This window comes from Diabrotica virgifera, chromosome 5, assembly GCF_917563875.1.
Source record: "Diabrotica virgifera virgifera chromosome 5, PGI_DIABVI_V3a".
Lineage (NCBI taxonomy): Eukaryota > Metazoa > Arthropoda > Insecta > Coleoptera > Chrysomelidae > Diabrotica > Diabrotica virgifera.
In genome coordinates this window covers 189,856,838-189,878,534 of record NC_065447.1, presented here as the reverse complement: position 1 = coordinate 189,878,534, position 21,697 = coordinate 189,856,838, and the positions used below count along the sequence as shown (strand labels likewise).

Below are 21,697 nucleotides of genomic sequence, written 5' to 3'. Positions count from 1 at the left end.
TCAAGAATTAAAACTACTAGCGTAAGGGCACTTGTTTTATAACAATGTTAAACTTATTACCATTCATTCCTACAGGTTCCTTTGGTAAACACTTGTCTTTATTTAAAGATTGTATAATATTACCTATCTACTTTTCTTGATCTTCAATAATATATTCTTGAACAAATACCAAATTCATTCTGCATTCGATGTTGTTGATGTATGATCAGCGAAAAAATAAGTATCTCCTTGAGTATGTCCAAACTTTTATGGTAATAGGTACTTTTGTAAAGTGAATATTGAATAATTGCGAATTTCAAGTTTGTTGACATTTACGATGTAAATGTTCGATTTCGGGTGAAATAAAAGTAAATTATACCAATGCAGAACACAGGGACTATTATATAGATTAATGCATGTTTTTTTATGGGAAATTTTATATAATATTGTATTCTAAATGTTATGTTTAAATAGGATTAGCCACAGTTAGGTTGCAATGAAAATTACGTGTTTTACCGTCAAAAATCGTTGTCAAAAGATATTCAGAACAACAATTTTTTGATAAGGTGTGTAAATTTGTACATCAGCCAAATTGTTAGCCCGATCAAATAACACACAATTTTCCAAAAACCTTCAAAAAAATAAAGGAAGGATGAAAATTTGGGAATAGGTAGTTGAAATTGTCTATTATTATATAAGAAAAAGTTTACAATTCTACATCTCCTCCATTTCGGAATGGGACGTTTCATCGCCGCCGGTTCATCGCCGCCGTTTCGATGCCGCCGGTTCATCCTCAATCCATTTCATCGCCGGCCGTTTCATCGCCGGCCGTTTCATCGCCAGTTAGTCAGTTGATCTTGTATTATGGGAGATGACACGACACGACGTTAAATTCAGTTCAAAACTTATGACAAATAAATAGATAAAAAATATTATTATATTAATTTACTGTTCTATTTCTACTTCCCCTAAATTTGGTACTATACAGTATTAAATTTGTAGTGTTAAATTATATTTTATATTAAAAAAGTTTAAAAGTCTATTAAAAGATTAAGTATGGCAACCGAATGGTCATATCTCGCATTTCCTAGAATTCCTAATTAATACTAAAAATAAATAATAAATGTAACTGTCGAAAACTGGTCGAAAGTTCGGAAATATATCAGTTAGCGATTAACTGACTGGCGATGAACCGGCGGCATCGAAATGGCCGGCGATGAACTGGCGGCATCGAAACGGCGGCGATGAACTGGCGGCGATGAAACGTCCTAGACCCCTCCATTTTCCAAAAATTGGGAAATACTGAGTGAAAAATATTTTCTCGGTGGTGAAAAAATATACATTCAAAATAAGTCCGGAATTGGATAAAATGACTTATTCTAAGCAACTTTTGTTCTATTGAGTTTTTTCACTAAGTCAATATTTTTCGAGTTATTTGTGAGTGAGTCTGTCTATTTTTAGCAAAAAAAAATGTTTTTGGACGGTTTTTCTCAAATAACTCAAAAAGTAAGTATTTTATCGAAAGATATATTGCTAGCAAAAATATAGCTTATAAGAAAGTAAAAAAAATGGTGTATGCATGAAGTCTGTAGACCCAGTAGAAGCTGAGTTGTAGCTAATGAAAAGTAGGTTCTTATTCGTCAAATTCCAAATCGAATATTTCAACGTGAAATAACCAAAAAAGGGAGCACTTTTCGGGGAAAACTCATTATAACTTTTTAAAGTGTGTAAAAAAAGGTTTAATTTTGTTTTTCAAAAAAACTTAAAAGAAAGTGAGTTACGCTCAAAATATTGTTGGTCCCTTTTATTTTTTGGTAAAAAAATCGCTAAAATCACCCCCTAATTAGCATCCCAAATATGATTAAACGTTCCGCTTCAAAAGTTACTTTACTTATGAATTTTTTATGTGATGTATAAGTTTCATTGGTTCAATGTGCACATTTTTGAAAAAAAAATTGGTTTTAAAATAAACGCTATTTTTATTTTGAAAAAAATTCATTTTTTTTTCAAAATAACTTAAAAATTATTAGTAATACCAAAATCTCAAAGAGTAATAAAATGTACGTTTTGCTTTTCTGAATATTTTGGATTCTTTGTTTGCTTGTTAGACAAAAATTGGTTATGCTATGGCTGTTTGAAATTGGCATAAACTCGTGATTAGTTACTCGTTCAAGCCACTTTAACTACAGCCTTTTCAAAAATAAGCACTTTAAACCGATGAAACTTACACATCATATAAAAAGGATACATAAAAAAGTAACTTGTGAAGCGGTAACGATTAAATTTATTTGGCGTGCTAATAAGGGGGTAATTTCGCGATTCATTTTACCAAAAAATAAAAGGGGCCAACAATATTTTGAGCGTAATTCACTTACTTTTAATGTTAGAAATTTTTTTTAAAAAACAAAATAAACCTTTTTTTCCCGAAAAGTGCTCCGTTGCTTGGTTATTTTACGTTGAAATATTCGATTTGGAATTTGACGAAGAAGAACCTACTTTTCATTAGCTACAACTTTTGGACTTAATGCATACACCATTTTTTTCAATTTTTTATAAGCTATATTTTTGCAAAGAATATTGTTTTCGATAAGATACTTACTTTTTGAGTTATTTGCCAAAAACCGTCTAAAATCATGAACGAAGATATTCATTCGCAAATAACTCGAGAAGTATTGACTTAGGGAAAAAACTCTATAGAGCAAAAGTTGCTTAGAATTAACCATTTTATCTAATTCCGGACTTATCTAGAATTTATATTATTCTCTCCCGAGAAGGGGGTATTCCCCTCCATTTTTGTAAAAAGGAACATAGGAGCAAGGTGAGCAATAAGATAAACAAATTGCTAATTTTAGAACTTATTTTCAGATGCAAGTTGAGTCATCTATTCTACATCTCGCTATTTGCGTAGTAGATGACACAACACCGATCAAACTGAGGGAACCAGAAATGCGCATAAACCACCTCACTAAAGATGAAAAAATGCGCACCTGGATGGATAAACCTCTGCACGGGCGACATCCCAATGAGGTCAGCCAAGACTATGTCGACAATACAGCTTCGAACTATTGGTTGACATCCAGAAAAGATGTTCCCTGAAACGGAGTGTTCATTACTGGCCATTTAGGATCAGGTTATACCAACCAGAAATTACCTGAAATATATCATCAACTACCCTCAGGTTCAAAACGACAGATGCCGATATGGATGTCAAGCCCAAGAATCCATCCAACATCTTACAGGGGGCTGCCAGGCATTTCCTGCAACTGAATACAAGGAACGGCATGACGCAGTGGGAAAAATCCTTTATCAAGAGAAAGCTATCAAGCAGGGACTTCTCCAAACGGACCATCTCCCGTATTATCAATACGTTCCTAAGAGTATGCTTGAGGATGGCAACTACAAGCTATACTGGGACCGCACTGTGCTCACAGACCAAACAGTGGCACATAATAGACCAGATTCGTAATATTCATAAATAAGTTAACAAGACAAATAACACTAATTGATGTGGCGATACCTAACAACAATAATCTACGTAGTAAATTTACTGAAAAGATCGCCAAGTACAGATATCTGGAAATTCAAATACAAAGGCAATGGAGAATGCAAAGTACCCAGAAGATACCGATTATTATGTCTACTACTGGAGTCATTCCGAAAACCCTCCTCGAAAGTATAAAAAAGCTGGGTCTGAATGAAAATCTTTATATGACCATGTAGAAAGCTGTACAACTCGCGACCAGAAGTGTATGAAAATTTTTGTGAGATACACCTGCATACCAAGTCACCTAGGGCTCGATAACATGGAAAAAATGCCACCAGAGCTCAATCCTGTTGATACCGTAGGTATCTGGAATGAGTCAATTTTCCCCTTATTAGATGGAGTGTGAGCCGTATGGCTAAATCTGGATAATAATAAAGGTCTTTATTATTGTTTCAAAAAAAAGGTACAAAAGTAACAGAAAATAAATTTGGGGCGAGATTCAGTACGTACGTTACTTTTAACAATATATTTTATCAAATAATAAGCTTTAGTAGTCAACATACCTCTGCTCTTCTACCTAACCACATCGTACTGGAGATCTTCCTCTGGATCCCTTGCCCGCTACTTTGCCATCAACTAGCATCCGTTCCACGCCCTCTCCTCTTGTAGTTATATGTCCAAATTGTCTCAGTATATTTTGGTTGGTAGTTGTGGTGACTCTAGTTTTTATATTAAGTTCCAGTATTGAATTATTTGTGCGATGTGCGGTCGACGATATGCGCAAAAATCTACGGTAGACCCACATTTTAAATACCCATATACGCTTCGAAATGGCTAACACCCAAATCATGATAACATAAATATAATAATTAAGGAAAGACAGGTTTAGATTAAATTCGATTCGGGGCCACCACCATCGGCTGACCAAGGTTTCTGCTTTTCAGCGTCTTCAGAGCCGCCTGTGGTGTATCCCGAAACGAACTGAATCCAAGCTGTCAAAGTATGCATATAAATAAAATATTAAATGCCTACGGACGTGTTAGCGACATCTATCTGGACACAGAGAAAATTCTTTTTAAGCTGGAGTGCAGAATCCTTGGTAACTATCTGTTGCCTGAGCTTTTTACAAAGGGCCTAGCCGGGTAAGATGATGAAAACTGCCGCCAACTCGATTCGAATTCCATATAGATCACCGTTTAGCATATATGGGGCCGTCCATTAATCACGTGATGTTTTTTTTGGCATTTTTTAACTTAACCCCCGTCCCCCTTGGTGATACATGGTGAGGTTTAAAAATAACCCCCCACCCCCTATATCACGTGTATTTTTTAGTATCTACAAAAATTCTTCCTTTGTATATTTTTGTTTCCCATTAACCCACAATTCATTAAATTCTTTTTGAGCGTTAAACGCATGTATTCAGTGACAAAACAACGGAATAAACCTGACAGGATTTTGAGAATTTCCAATTTATCAGATAGTAGGTAAAACACATGTAAAGACTAAAGGCTCATAAATAAAAAGTCGGAGAGGTCGACAGTCCCGGTCAGTATTTCTATTTAGTGGAAACATATGCTACATTCACAACAAAACGATTTGAAATAGGTCGCTTCTTATCATAACATTCAACATAATTTGGGTGGAACCAATTTGCTGGGTTGAAATGGATTTTTTTATTAGTCACAGCAATGCTTTCGATTTTTGTACGCATTTGACGAAAAAATAAATACATGTAACGGGTTAAGTATCGGGTATTTTCTGAAAACAAATACACGTGATATATTACTACACCCTACACCCCCCCTACCTCCTTGTGATGTTTCGTGATTTTTTATGGACCCCTCCCCCCCTTTCGAGCATCACGTGAGTAATGGACAGCCCCTATAGTGAAACTTAATTTCTGAAATTTTTAGCCCCCAGGGTGGTCATGTGACCCACCTAGAGCCTAATTAGGCTTTTTTATGTTTTTATTTTTTGTCTCAGCGGCATCAAGAACTAGCGAAAAACTTTAAATAGAAAAGTTGTAAGCTTTAAAAAGTTCTGTCCGAAAAAAATTGTTTTTTAATTTTTGGCGGGAAATTTAAATTTTAGAACGGTTTTAACCTGTTCCGCTCCATCGTATCCACGTATGGATATTTTTAGGTATGGCGAACTTTACCACGATATCCACATACGGATATTCATATAGGGATATTACTGCACTCTGTAAAAGTGGTGTAGTGCTCTGTAGATTAATTTAGATCACGGTAGGACATAGATATCCATACGGCGATATCATGGTTAGCCATTTTTTTTACACAATTCCCAGAATAATGTAAACAGCTCAAGGTCGACGTTTGTTCATTGTTCACTGTCTTTTTATGTTTTATTTTTATTTAGCGTGATTTTATAAATTAAATACTAGACATAGATACATTTAAATGGTATGCAGATGTGGATATTTTGGTAGTACAATCGATATCCAAGGGTGGATATACTATTACACCCAAATATCCTTATGTGGATATTCTGGTAAACACTATAAATTGTCATATAAATTCAAATTGCTTCAAACATTTTTTTGGCCCCATAGGTGAGTATCTCTTCTATTATACATCATAACTATCGTAAAATGTATTTTCATTAAAAAACTTTTGCTGGTATACAGCTCCCTATCTCAACAAGTGGCCTGGAGCGGAAGGGGTTAAAACTTTAAATGAGTATAAAAAAATAACTAAGACATTCGTTTTCACGAAAAAAATATATAAGGTTTATTTTTGCATAATGTTTCACCCTGAATTTTTTCAAATTTTTAAAATTGGTAAAACGCACCTTTAAAATAAAAATCCGCATTTTTTCGGTTTTTTTTTTTCGTTTTTTCATACAATTTTATACGTTTTTTTCAAAAAAGGTAACGCCGTCACTAGAATAGGTAAAAAACTGAAAAATAATTGGGATTTGCTTAATAAACATTTTTTGTAATGACATCCATTTTCAAGCTACAGGGCGTTGAAGAAAACAAAATTTTACACATTTTTTACGATTTTGTCGAAACTACTGGCAACGTGGTAATAAAATTTGGCGAGTTTTAAGAGGTAATTATAGGCCGTTCCAAGATGCTGTCAAAATTAAATCAATATGGCTACTGGAAGGCAAACATTGAATATTATTCTATCAGGTTCTTATGGTTTTAGATCATTTTAGTTGTTGTACAAAGATTAATTTAACATTTTCTCTGGAAGTATTAATTTAGAAAGATAATATGCCTCATTGGTGTTGTGTTTTGAAGTGTGAAATGCAAAGTAATCGTGATAAAGTTAGCTTTTACCACTTACCATCAGTGCTACATTCTAAGCACAAAACTGAACCAATTTAACTAAATAAGTTATAGTTATCATCTGAGAGACAACAACAATGGTAAAATGCAATAAAATATAAAGATTTTACTAGCAAAATGGAAATTCCCCTGTAATCATCTTATATCTGGTAAGTTACAACATTTGAACATTAACGATTTTTAAGATAAGATGTTAACAGTCTAATCTTGTAGGAAAACCAGCCGACTTAACTGATAATAACAATCCAGATTGGGTTCCTTCAATAAATATGGGGTATATAAACACAATGAAATGAGTTCCCCAAAATCTAAAATGGGAATTAAGGTACCAAAGGAGAATTAAAAGAAAAGGGTACCTACAAGAAAAAATTGCTTTTTTATTCCTCTTGAAATGATTTATAAGACACTGGACTGTCTTATATTCTACAAATACTAGGTAGGTCTATGATTTTACACATTTTTCATTAATGATACATTACTGTTACTTTAGTAGATTTAGAAACGTGGATAGTTAGTGGTAGATAGTAGTTGTTTGGTATAAAAGCTAGTTTAGTAGAAGACAAGATTTTGCCAAATAGTCAAACATATATTACAATGGAAAAATTAACAAATACATTTTATGTCATTAACATTAACACATGATTTTAAATATCAGCTTAAGAAATTAGCTTTATCTTGTGAAAGTATAGAAAATGATGATGCCAAAACTAAAAATTATACTGGTTTAGCAAATTACAATGTTTTTAAAATAGCTTTAAAGTATATTACACCATTTATCAAATACCATCAAAATACTGTTTTGTCACCAAGTGATCAAGTATTGCTTACTTTAGCTAAACTAAGCTTAAACTTAGATTATAAAGATTTGGGATATAGGTTTAGTATTTCACCCTACCCGGTATCAACTTATTTCAAAAATACTTTGTATATAATGTGTCTTAGGTTAAAAAAATTTGTGTTCTGGACTGATAGAGATATTTTAAAGAAAACTATGCAAAATTCACTTAAAGAATCTTTTCATGGAAATACTACAGGTATAATTGACTTTGGACGAATGTTTGTATGAAACGAATTATTTATTGTTCTGAAGCTAGTTATTTGAGGCATTTTTGTAATTAACTATTCTAATTGGGAAATAAGCCACAATTTAACTTAAAAAATAATTTTATTAATCTTTCGACTTCCAAATCAGACGTCATTGTCAAAATACAAAATATTATTATTTATGCATATTATTACCTGTAAATATTTCTTCTGATTGTTAATTGTAAAGGATTGAAAAATTACCATTCATTTTATTTTTTTTAGAATCAGCTGAGAGAAGTGGTCTACAAAAACCCAGGAAGGAAACGGAATATGTGGCTACGAAAGGCAAAAGAAAGGTTTACAAAGCAAATGTGACACATTTTTTTGAAATATTTAGGAATATCAGTAAATTGCATTAAAAAAATGTATGAAAAGATTTTGTTCAATAAAAATGTTTATATTTATCAAGGATGTATTAATTGGTATGGCCACATATCGTCAGTGATGTAATAATACATCCTATCTGTTTTTTCATGAGTTTCGTAAGCGAGACGAAAAACTTGTCTTAGGGTCACCTCCTGTTTTCATATGATATTTTTTGACTTGTTTTGTAGTAAATTAAACTATCTATGAACTACAAAACAAGTCAAAACTTACATATGAACACAGGACGTGACCTTAAAACATGTTTTTCCATCTCTCCTACAAAACTCATGAAAAAACAGATAGGAGGTATTGTCACATCAGCAAGGATGTACAGTGATGAGTGCCCTAATAACCGGCAAAATAGCACAAAAGACGGGCAACATATTTAGTTGTGAGATAAAAAGAAATGAAACTAGTCGAGCTGGGAAATTTAGCGAAATTAACCTTTAAATTTTATTTTATATTGATTGTTTCCCACCTTTACACATATCAGAGGAGTATGTCAACTAAAACTGTCACTGTGACAGTGGTAGTTTCCAAACTCGTCTGATACGTCTGAAGGTGGTACACAATCAATACAATCTAAATGTATAAGTTAATATCGCTAAATTTCCCAGCTCGACTAGTTTCATTTCTTTTTATCTCACTACTTAATACGTTTTCCATCTTTTGTGCTATTTTGCAGGTTATTAGAGCGCTCATCACTGTATTTCTGGTATATCCAGGGAATGTCTACAAAATATATTTTGAATGTCCAAAGAACATTCGTGGACATTCATGGAATGTTCCAATAAGACATTCAAGTAATGTTTAAAATGCTAACACAGGATTTTCCTGGGATGTTCAGGAAACGTGTTTTCGGGGATATTCCAGAAATTTTTCAATGTCTGTGTACCTTCATATGGAATATTTTGGTGTTATTAGCACCGCACTCCACTTGCGATTTGTAATCAGGAAGATTGAACACATTGTTTCAAATACAAGTCAATCCATTTGTAACTAAATAATCATGGATTGACTTCTATTTGAAAGAATGTGTTCAATCTTCACGACTACAAATCGCAAGTGGAGTCCGGCGCTTAGAGCTACTTCCTCTTCGGTATTATGTATTATACTACAGAAATTAGGAACTTTCCTTCTAAATATATGTATGCATCTTGGCCATCAAACATTTTTTTAAGGGGTTACATAGGTCTTAGGGGTAAAAAAAGTGACTTTTTAAAAAAATTATATCTTGAAAACTAAAATTTATTTTTATTTATAATTGGAACATGTAAAAGTATAGTACTTAAGGTAGTCTCAAAAAAAGTTTCAGCCAAAAATATTCATTTTTGTAGAGTTTAAGTTTTTTTGCGGTGGACAGCAAAACTAAGTCCAGTCTCATTTGAAATCAAAAAGTTTCTTGTAGTTTATACCTCTGGCTAGTAAATGAACGAAGGAATTAAAAAAAATGAAATTTGAAGATTTTACATAAGTTTAAACACATTTTTGACCCCAATTTTTCTCATTTCTAAAGTAGTTTTTTTTTGATAAAACAAAAATGACCTCATCTAATAAAAAAATCTTTGTTCATTCACTAACCAGAGGTATAAACTACAAGAAATTTCAGATGAGACTGGACTTGTTATGCTGCTCACCACAAAAAAGGGCTGTTGTCGAAAAATTGCAGTCAACTCTACAAAAATGAATATATTTGGCTGAAATTTTTTTGAGTGTACTATACTTTTACATGTTCCAATTATAAATAAAAATAATTTTTAGTTTCCAAGATATAATTTTTTTAAAAAGTCACTTTTTTTACCCGCAAGACCTATGTAACCCCTTAATAACTGCCTTTCCATGCTGTAGCAAACTTAACAAATTGTTGATTTCAAATTGTAACAGTTAAGTTTTGCAAAGTATGCTGCCCTCTTGTATCTTCTGTGTTATCTTCATCATACAATTACTTCATCTAAAAACTTTCTGCGATATATTCATTTTGTTGCTAAAATTATTTCCTGATCCATGGGTTGAATAAGCGATGTATTTTTTGGCAAAAACATACAACTAAAGTTGCCATGTTTTGATCATAGAATATTTTCAGAGGGATGAGCAGGAGCGTTGTCTAAAATCAAAAAACATTTCACCTCTTCCGGCAGATTCTCAGTTTCTTCTCTTGAAATTTTTTCACTGCAGGTACAGTCGGAGAAATGAAAGAGTACCCATGAACGATCACATATTATTAACATAATTAATCTATCTCTATCGTTTGTTATTTATAGAAAAAGAACAGCAAATACAAAATATATGATTGTACCTGTTTGACGTGACCGTTCATGGGTATTCTTTCATTTTTCCGACTGTACAAATTCTTTAAAAGGTCAATTTTTTAAGATATCTGGGGTGAACCACTATGATGAAATTATTTATTTTTATAGCTCCACAATTATATACAAATCCTACCTCAAAATATTTGTAAGAATTTAAACTCTTGAATGCCTTCATTTGTTGACCTGTGTAAAAACTATTACTAAGCTCCAAATACAAAAAAAACTATGTCCATGTAAGTAACTATATTTGTCCATGTTGTCACCCTTGAAAAACTTTTTCTACTGTAGGTTAACTCATACCCCTTGAGGGAAAATGGATCTATATACCAAAAGCTTTTGAAAATATTTACTTATGTTTATTTATTCACTGCTTACAACTAAATAGAGTCGTTAAAGTACTTCTACAGCTAGAAGCTACAGAAGTCAACAGCAAAATGTTCGGAAAATACAACTATAAAAAACTATTATACAACGATTAAACTATTATATAAAAACAATTATATAAACCACTATTTTATAACAACAATAACTATTTTATAAAAAAACTATTAAACGTAAAAAACTTAAGAAACTCAATGCGGTACAAATATAAATAATTTCAATGTTTGCCTTCCAGCTTTCAATTAGTGTCATAAACGTCAAAGTCTTGAAATGGCCTATTGTGCATTTTTTGACATACAACTAAGAATTTTATATTTATCATTGGCGCGCATAGGGGTAATGGCCTGAACTTTTTAAAGAAAAAAGATAGTATGCCACTGACATATTTCAAATTGACAATCGTTTTTGAATTCCTCGTTCAATTTGTCACAAAAAATCTGTCTCCCTATTTTTTCATACGACGCGCCATTTTTATTCAAAAAATAAAACATCTTAACCCTTACAAAGTATTCGAACTTCTAGTCGTTTCTACATCTACATAAACTCGTACATCCTATTAATTATAAAAACTGATTCGATTACTTTGGAAGCGTTAAGATATTTTATTTTTTGCAGCAAAACGGCGCGTCGTATGAAAAAATGAGATATTAGGTTTTTTATAGCAAATTGAACGAGGAATTCAAAAATGATTGTTAATTTGAAATATGTCGGTGGCGTACTATCTTTTTTTCTTTGGAAATTAGGGCCATTACCCGTTTGCGCGCCAATGATGAACATCAAATCCTTAGTTCTATGTCAAAACATGCACCATAACTACCTCTTAAAACCCGCCAAGTTTTATTACAATGTTGAGAGTAGTTTCGGCAAAATCATAAAAAATGTGTAAAATTTTGTTTTTTCCTACAAAGATTATTGCACGAGTTCAACATTAACGCAAAAGAAATGAATATGAAAATATCAGTCCAAAAAACAAAAAGCTTAGTAATTGCCAAAGAACCAATAAGATGCAAATTGGAGTTAGACAATCAAATTATACAACAAGTAATGACTTTCAAATATCTGGGAATTAATCTATCAGCCGACAACAATATCGAAGAAGAGGTAAAAGACCAAATAATTAAAGCCAGTAGAACGGCCGGGTGCCTAAACGACACACTTTGGAAAAACAAACACCTAAGATTGGAAACAAAGGCCCGAATATATAAGTCAGTTATTAGGCCAGTTATGACTTACACGGCCGAAACAAGACCAGATACAAGCAAAACACGAAGACATCTGGAAACCAACGGAATGAAGATCTTAAGAAGGATTGCTGGAAAAGGACTACAGGATAGGGTAAGAAGTGAGGAAATCAGACGCATATGTGGAGTAGACAATATAAATACCTGGGTAAAGAACAGAAAATAAGAGTGGAATGAGCACATAAGCAGGATGTCTGAATCAAGGATAGTAAGAATAGCCAGGGACAAGTCACCGTTAGGCAGGAGAAGTATAGGACGCCCAAGGAAAAGATGGAATGACAACTTAGGGGCAGAATGAAAGGCACCGTTGAAGAAAAACAGGCAGTACTGCCTATATAAAAGAAGAAGAAGAAAATTTTGTTTTCTTCAACACTTTTCTTCTTTTCTTTTTAAAAAATTTCTTTTCTTCTTAAAAATGTTTATTAAGCAAACTCCAATTATTTTTCAGTTTTTTATATATTCTAGTAACGGTGTTACATTTTTTGAAAAATATGTATAAAGTTGTATTAAACAAACGAAAAAAAAACGAAAAAATGCGGTTTTTATTTTTAAAGGTGCGTTTCGCCAATTTTAAAATTTTGAACAAATTCAGGATGAAACATTATGCCAAAATACACGTTATATATTTTTTTCGTGAAAACGAATGTCTTAGTTATTTTTTTATACTCATTTAAAATTTTAGAATCGTTCTAAAATTAAAATTTCCCGCCAAAACTTAAAAAAAAAAATTTTCGACAGAAATTTTTACAGCTTACTACTTTTTGGTTTTAAGTTTTTCGCTAGTTCTCGATGTGGCTGAGATAAAAAATAAAAACATATAAACCCTAATTAGGCTCTAGGTGGGTCACATGACCATATAGGGGGCTAAAAATTACAGAAAGTGAGTTTCACTATATCGTCTCTTCGCATGAAAAGTATACAATCTCCAAATTTTTACGAAATTGAGTTAAGTATATAGAAACGCTCAGTGTCATCAATAATTTCTCTGGAATAGTGACAATCAATCGTAATTCAAGAAATATCCGCTAGGGAGCGCATTGGTTAGTTTTAAATTGGAAGGATTGTGCATCTCTTTCTCTCTAAAACGGTACAATCTTTAGTTGTGTTCACGATTGAGGAAGTTCGCACGCTGTTTCACTTAAAGAGTATACAAAACCAAAAATGTCAACTTGAAGGTAAAGGTTTGTGTTTCATTAATAGTATATAATTTCGAATTTATTTAACTTTTCTCATAATATTTTCAAACATTCTTCTATTTAAAATCATGTAATTTTGAAATTGTATAGTTTTCGTGAAAAAATTTACTGGAATATGATGTAATCTTTATCAGTGTAATAGTATATTTCCGTAATTGTATACTGTTTCAGATAAATTTTCAGAGCAAAAGAAAAATGGTTTATTGGGTTTACTGCAAAAGAAAACCATTCCAGGTTATCATCTTGGATTCTATGAAAATCTTTGAAAAACTTTCCTGTTCCTTTTAATTTGTTTTTACTTGATTGATTGTTTGTATTTAATAGTAAATGTGATTTTGTTAAATAAAGGGTTTTGTCTTCGGTGTACCCATTTCTAAGACTAAATTTCATTGTAAGGTTTGTGCCATATTACCTGCTATTTGTTATAATATTTTTGAGAATAAAAATTTGCTTACAAGCCTAGTTTTTCATTGAACATACCCTATTTTATCATAATAGTACTTTTTAAACATCTGTATAATAATGGAAATTAATAATATTTTCTCTAAAAAAGTAGCAAAATTCAAAAAATCTTATTTAAAAAAAAATTGTTTTATTATTATTATTTATATGGTTGAAATATTTTCATGTTGTTTCGACATATAAAAGATACAACTAATACAAACTAAAACAAAATTTATTTACCGACAAATCTTAAAAATGCTCTCCTGAAAAGTTTGTAAATTTTGAGATTGTACAGTTTTCATCCGAACGGACGATATATGCTAAACGGTGACCTATATCGAATTCGAATCGAGTTGGGGACAGTTTTCATCATCTTATCCGGCTAGGCCCTTTATAAAGACACAGGCCGATAAATAGCGGACATGGGAGAGCCTACAATATACACTCATCATCTGTCCGCTTATCTAAATATAATTCTCCTCCATAGGGATTATAGCAAAAAATATATTACCTATATCTTGTAAAAATCCACTTTAAAATGGTCGAAAAATAATACTCGTCTTTCGGCTTTAAAATTTATTCCAGTGAACCCTCACACGTCGAACGCTTCAAACTATTAACCCGAAATTTATTGGAGCATCTTTTGCAAGCAATTAATTACTCACTTAAGTATTCCGCAACGGCGGTCCAACGTTAAAAATAATGTCAGGGCCTGTGTTTAAAGTCACCGTTTTACAGCTACCACAGATTTAAAATATCTCGTTAAAATAAGGGACAGCAGTCACTTCAACATTTTTGTACCTCCTTTGTCTCTCATTCTGATCTTATTTGCACATTTTAGATCATTCGATAAAGATTGCTAAAGCCGATCAATAGTAGAGAAAAGAAAGTTTTGTAAAACATCTCGTTTGGGTTTAGAGGTCGGAAATAGTTCCTAAAATGTTTTTTTATTATATATTATGTTGTTTTAATTATGATGGTTTAATTTTAGACATGGATCTCAGAATATAACTTCGTTGTTCATTTACTTTTCCAATTGACCAATATTTTTCAGATATGTGTTCTTTCTTGTAACGTGAATTTTTTACCATATTTCAGTGTACATGGATAGCAAAATGGACCTAAGCTTCGAGCCTATACAAGATTACCTTTAACATTGGTGTATTTTTGACCTAAATCTGTAAGAAACTTTCAGACATTTTGTTTCGATTGGTCCCGACAAGTCTTTCTTTTCTTACCTTTAGGTTTATTAATCGTCACGTCTTCTGGTACTTCAGTATCAGTCTCCACATTTTCATCAGAGACCTCTGTAAATGTAAACCATACATAATCATCAGTATTCACTTAATGAGAGTCTGCATCAGAATCATCAACATTAGAAGGTTGGGAGCTAAACTAACTTCCAGAAAAGGTGCGTACCGACTTAGAATTACCACCTATATAAGAAAAAACTCAGCTTGTCATGTATTTAGGAAATTGACCAATAGCTTTTGCAATAGCAATAATGCAAACCTTTTGCATTATAAAAGAGCAATTTCGTACCTATTTGTTTCTCTGCATCGACGCATTCAGGAGTAACATTCTTCATATTGGCCTTTCTCATTGTTAAAGTCATTTTCATTATGAGAAAGGAGCTCCACTTTCCATTACTATCTATAGCAGGGGTGGCCAAGCTCCTTGATAGCCAGAGCCACTTTTCACAAGTTAAAATTTTTCGCGAGCCGCAATTAAAAACGTATTCAAAAAGTATGTAAAGAAGGTATGTAGGTAGAATTGGTACAAAACCTCATGAACCTTGAAAATAAGCATAACCTAAAAAAAATAAATCCTGAAAAATTCGACTATTTTAATTTCATACTGAATTGCGCAACAGGATCCGATCTGCACTCTGATGTTTTCAGTAATGTTCAATTCCAGCATTTTGTTCATGGATTGACATCACCAAATGAGTGAGTCAGGTTCATGAGATATTTACAAAATCTACAATGTTTTTTAACAGAACTTTTATTTATTGAAAACAGAAATAAAATTATAAAATATTAAAACTTAATTACCTTTGTTTTCCTTATTCTTCTTCTCGTTGTCCTTATGCCCAATAAGAGAGTCGATCTTTGCTATCACCTATCCATCTTTTACCCATTTCTTCCACGCCTTCCGGTCTTCTTCCCATTTCCTTCACCTGTTGCGCTGTTTTCCGTCTCTTGGTTCAGATTTCCTGAATTTGTTCCATCCGCCCCTTTCTGGGTCTGCTTCTTCTTCTATTCCCCTGTCACTTGGCATCTGTCACCTCCTTTACTAGTCTGTTCTCGTTCATTCTAGTTATATGTCCAAACCAATTCAGGTTTCTGTTTTCAATTTTTTTCTCTCTTGGTCGCTGTCTTAGCATGTTTCTAATGTTTTCGTTCCTTTCCCTGTCCAACATTTGTTTTCCTTCTTTTGGTAATTCTTTAAAATTTGATGAATAATTTGTGGTAGCACTTCTAAGTAATTCTTTCAGATGCTGGTTAGTTAATACTGATATGTGTTAGGATTCGACGAATTTTAAAATGGAATTAAATGGTACGTTGTTTCTAATATGGAAATAATTCGACATCATCCTTTTTTAATTTAGAGTATGTAGGTACTTCGATTTTGGTACAAATTTACAAAATTCGGTAATCGGTGTCGACTTATAGTTTTATTTTCGAGCTTGATATTCTTGCGTCTCTGTTAATTTTAATTCTCCAGATGTTGTTTGGGTCATATTATGGTAATAAAAAATTCACCTTATGGACCATGTTTATTTCAATGAGGCGGGGACCATGTTTATTTCATGAATTCAGAAAAAAATGAAGAGACGATTTAAAATATTTTAAGTCTTGAAATAAATTTTGGACTTCGCTCAATATTCCTTCTGGGTTTTTTATTTACTCGTTAAGTGTTTCTAGTTTAATATTGTAACAATTTTTTTAAGTCGAGTAAAATTACTACAAATCGCTCTGGAGTGGGCTGATTACTGACTTTTTTGTCGCGCCACTCTTAATATTCTTTCGCTCAGTTTTCGATTTGTCAGCTTGGATGGAAATAGAATTTGTTATAAAGTTGCATTTGGTCTTTCATATTTGTTGTCAGTAGTTTAAAAAACATTCTGAAACACACATGGAACGATAATAACTTTTTTAAATAATAACACAAAATTGAAAAGGATCTCGGGTACATTTATCGAGAGCCACAAATAATTCTTCAAAGAGCCGCATGTGGCTCGCGTGCCACAGTTTGGCCACCCCTGATCTATAGGGTCTTTTTTAACCTGAAACAACGAATTCATTGTACTAATTACATTATAGTATATTACATACCTAGCGGGAAAGTACTCTATTTCAGCCGAGCGGCAAGGTAGTTTACCGAGGTGCGAAGCACCGAGGTAAACTACAGACGCGAGGCTAGAATGAGTTCCCGCGAGGTTTGTATACTATTTTACTCACAATCGGTTAGTAGTTTATGGATTTCTAATACTAACAATCTACCAATAATAATTTCGTTTCAAATATCTGTATCCATTTTCATTATGTGATAAGATGAATTATTTTAAGTAACCTGTGGGATCGTTGTTAGGTAACAAAACAAGTTTGTTGAATCTGACATTTAGGCGATAAACGACGCCATTAATTGTATGTACTATTATATTTCTATTTGATATGAAAATTAAAATTTGATAATTATAAACAGAATTCAATTTAATATAAAATATTTTCAATTTTCTCAACCACGGGCATATAAATTTAGAACAACCTGTATACAACAAATTGTTATATTTAATTTTAAGAAGTGATTAAATAAGACTCAAGTGAAATCGTTAGTAGGTCATTATCGTTTGTTCGCGGAAGGATCGGTCATTAGCCGATGCTAAATAAGACTAAGTGGAAATAGAGAATAGGTCATTAAAATTTGTATATAGTAGAAAGTAATTTTAGAATGGGAATTAACTAATTTCTTTGAAATCCATTAAGCATATTTAGAAAGTTTAAAAATTGGTTTTGAGGAATACTGCGAATGAGAGTTGGTGGTGGAAGTTTGATTTGTGAATCTGGAAGGGATATTTAGAAAGTAGGGGAATGAATGACAAATAGAGATCAGAATGTTTTGAGCTGTCGAGAAGTGAAGTCGAGTAGTAGACGGTAGTGTACGGAGAGTGAGAAAGCCGGTAGTTCCGTGAGTGTGGAGTATCTATCGTGGAACGAGAAGTAGGCCAGGTCGAGAGTAAAAGAACCTCCTTGAGCAAAGAGTGTCCCGGTAGCTGATAGCAGTTTCGAAAAAGGTAGAACACAGCATCACGACAAAAGCAGGAACGAGAGCTATTCGAGCTAGTTTTTCAAAGGAGAACATTACTGGAAGCCAGGACGAGGTTTGATCGCAGCCAAGGATAGCAGGAAACGGGTCTTGTGTGAGGACATTTTCAGTTCACCAGGAAAAGGTCAGTCTCATTTGTTTGGACATGAATGTATGGGTTTTTCGTATTAAATTCCACATAGAAAATTGAATAACATAATCAATAATATCAGAAAAGCTTCATCAAAGTTAAATAGAGTTGTTCCTAATAACTCCTAATAGTTAAATGTTAATAAAAACTTTCAATTGAAAACCAAAAGGAAATAAGATTCCCATTTGTAAATGTTATGTTTAAGAATAATAAGAAATAGCAAATATTAAGCATTGATTGCCTTTTAAATACAATAAAAAATATTTTGATTATAATTGTAACCCATATGTGTATTTTTTTTATTCTTTTCTTTTCTATCCCGATTAGGAACCATTAAGAAATATTCAGAAGCCACGAAAGTAAGTAATTAATTTATAATTCGCCCTGAGATTGAAAACATATTGATATGTGATCTGGTTAATTAATTAGATTAGTATTAATACATTGATTAAATTAAGTGACATATAAGAATATTATCTCATATCAATAATCAAGATCACAACAACTGTCGTCCAACGTGGAAAGCATTTTGAAAGTATTTCTAGTGGCAAATTTGAAGGATAGAAAGAGTAAAGCCGGTATTTGAAAATTTATATGCCTGTGGTAAAAAGTGAGATACTTACATTTGATAACATAAAATTTTAGATCTCTTTAGGTACAAATTTTACATAACTGATTTAATATTTTATTTTTACGATATTTACATTTGATATATTTATTGACAATTTATAATATTTGGGTGAGAAAAAGTCGTCTTGGTAACATACTAGTAAAATTTCATATTTGGCGGGGACAGTACTACTTGAACTTGAAAACAAATGTCTGTGACAAGAAGCCAAAGCAAAGACAACAAAAAACAAAAAGAACATTCAGACCAAGAAGATAATTTAGACACGACAATCATGGCATCAGAACAGCAAGAATTATCAGGAATAGATAAACTATTACAACTGATGCAACTCCAGTCACAAAAACTGGATGACAATCAAAGAGAAACAAAACAAGCAATGGATGAAGCAAAAAGGACAATGGATAAAAATCAGGAAGAAACATCAAAAAAAATGGATGAAACACAGCAAAAAATGGATGACAATCAAAAGGAAACAAAACAAGCAATAGAAGAGAACAATAAGAAAATAGAGGAACGCATAGAAAAGTATGAAAAGGAAATAAAAGGATGTTTGACAACAATGAAAAACGAGATAGAACAGCAAGAAATGAAAATTAAAGATCACATGCAAGAACAAGAAATTAGAATGAAGGACCACATGAAAGAACAAGAAATGATAATTCAAAACAAAATGGAGGAGTTAACGAATGGCCAGAAAAAGGAACTAGAAAATTTGGAAAATAAGTTAGAAAATGCTATTCAAGTAGACAGAGAAGAAGTGGAAAAAAGAATCACAGAAATAGAAAAACAAGTCACCGAAAACAGGACGCAACAGAATGTCGGAGAAAGAAGAGAAATGGTTATACATAGCACAGATGACGTGAAGATAAGGTTTGGCGGGGATGTAAGAAGATTACACCCAGTGCCGTTCATAAATAGCCTGAAAAAGAAAATACAGCACATCGGAAATTTCGAAACAGCAAAAGAAACTATCAGAAACCATCTAAAATATGAAGCAAGCCTCTGGTTCGATTGCAAAGAAGAAGAATTTGACAGTTGGCAACAATTTGAACAAAAATTTTTAAATTATTTCTGGGGAAAAGTCCAACAATTGGAAATTAACAAGGAATTGCAAAATGGGAAATACAATGATAGGATGGGTGTATCAGAAAGGACATATGCTTTACAAATTTACTATAACGCAAAACATTTACAATATAATTACTCATCGGAACAATTAGTCGAACTGATTGCAAGACATTTCGAAGAAACGCTGGAAGACCATATCACATTGCAAAACTACAAAGACATAGATAGTTTATGCCAATTCCTACAAATAAGAGAATCACGTTTAAGAGAAAGAAAATCAAGAAGGTCGCGAGAAGATTACAGGCTCCGAGAAACACAGGATTACAGAGATAGAAATGAAAATAGGAGGGACTATACAAGACGAGATTTTAATCCCAGAAGGGAAAACGAAAATAGAGACAACGGAAGAGGAAATTATGAACAAAGAAATAGGCAATGGAATGAGGACAGAAATCGAGAATACCAGAATAGAAACACCACACTCGCAAATCAAGAAAACAGAAATAATGGTAGACAAAATGAACAGGGATATCGAGAAAACCGAAACAGATCCGACAGACCAAGAGAAAATAGAAGAGAAGTAAATAATACCCAGACAGATGAATATGACGGAGAGAGACATTATGACGAAAATATAAACAACGATGAGCAACCGGCGTTTTTTCACGACGGCGCTCACTAAAAACCAAAAATCAAACAGGAATCTTTTGTAACCCCAAGGAGTTTATTAAATTGGCAAGAAACAACGAAAAGAAAAATGGAGTTAATTTAAAATTTGTGGATGGATTTATCAACGAGAAACCAATTAAAATTATGATAGACACTGGATCTGAAATAACATTGGTCAACAGAAAACTAATAGAAGAAGTTAACTTAACAAATTTAATTTACAAAATACCTAGGGTAAATTTAGTGGGCGCAAACAAACGGACATTGGCAACTATAAATGAAGGCATACGGGTAATAGTACGACTGGGTAAGAAGATGTATGCACTACAATGTGTAATAATGCCAAACATGTTACATGACATGATAGTAGGAGTTGACGAATTGGCAGAAAAACATGTAGTGCTAGATTTTAAAAATAATACGATGAATCTAACAGAAGAAAAAGAAGAAGAACAGAACAAGGAACAGGAGAAACAAAATACGGACGAATCAGGTAAAGAACAAACAGTGGAAATGAATTTGGCAACGAAGCAAGGACAAAGAAGAAAAGGGAGAAAAAGTCAGAAAAAGACAAAAGAAAATGAAACCTGTGGCTCCTCAAAAGAAGAGTTGAGCCCAGAAGAAGAAAAATTGAGAGTATCAAAAGCAAAAGAAAACTGGGATTCCTCAAAAGAAGAGATGAGCTCAGGAGAAGAAGAAATAAAGCTAACAAATGAAAGCGAAAAAGATAAGATCGAAACAGTGGCATTTGAAGAGGAGGCATATGAAAACGAGGATGCAGAATACACGGTAAAAGTATGTGAAAAATCTGAGGAAAAAGACAGAAGATTGATATGGGAAAAAGGGAAAGACAACATAATAGCCGACACTCTAACACAGGATGAGGACACTGGAAAATAAGGAAACAATTACTCTACAGGTGGGACTAATTAGAGTAATACAAGAAGAAGGGGTATAAGACGTAGATTAAAGTAAGGAAATATACAGGGAGTTGGTTTTGCCTCGAGAAAATTTATTTAAAAATGCAGATAAATTTTATCGAATACAAGGCGGGGATTTGTTATATTT

At 32.7% G+C, this 21,697-nt stretch overlaps 1 long non-coding RNA gene across 1 annotated transcript; it reads left to right on the top strand.

The window, feature by feature from the left end:
* The first annotated feature begins 6,548 nt into the window (after positions 1-6,548).
* On the top strand, positions 6,549-8,337 carry LOC114337133 (uncharacterized). The gene is made up of 3 exons (XR_007698352.1): positions 6,549-6,928; positions 6,993-7,215; positions 8,088-8,337. It is a non-coding gene; the product is annotated as an uncharacterized LOC114337133 (long non-coding RNA).
* The last annotated feature ends 13,360 nt before the right edge of the window (positions 8,338-21,697 follow it).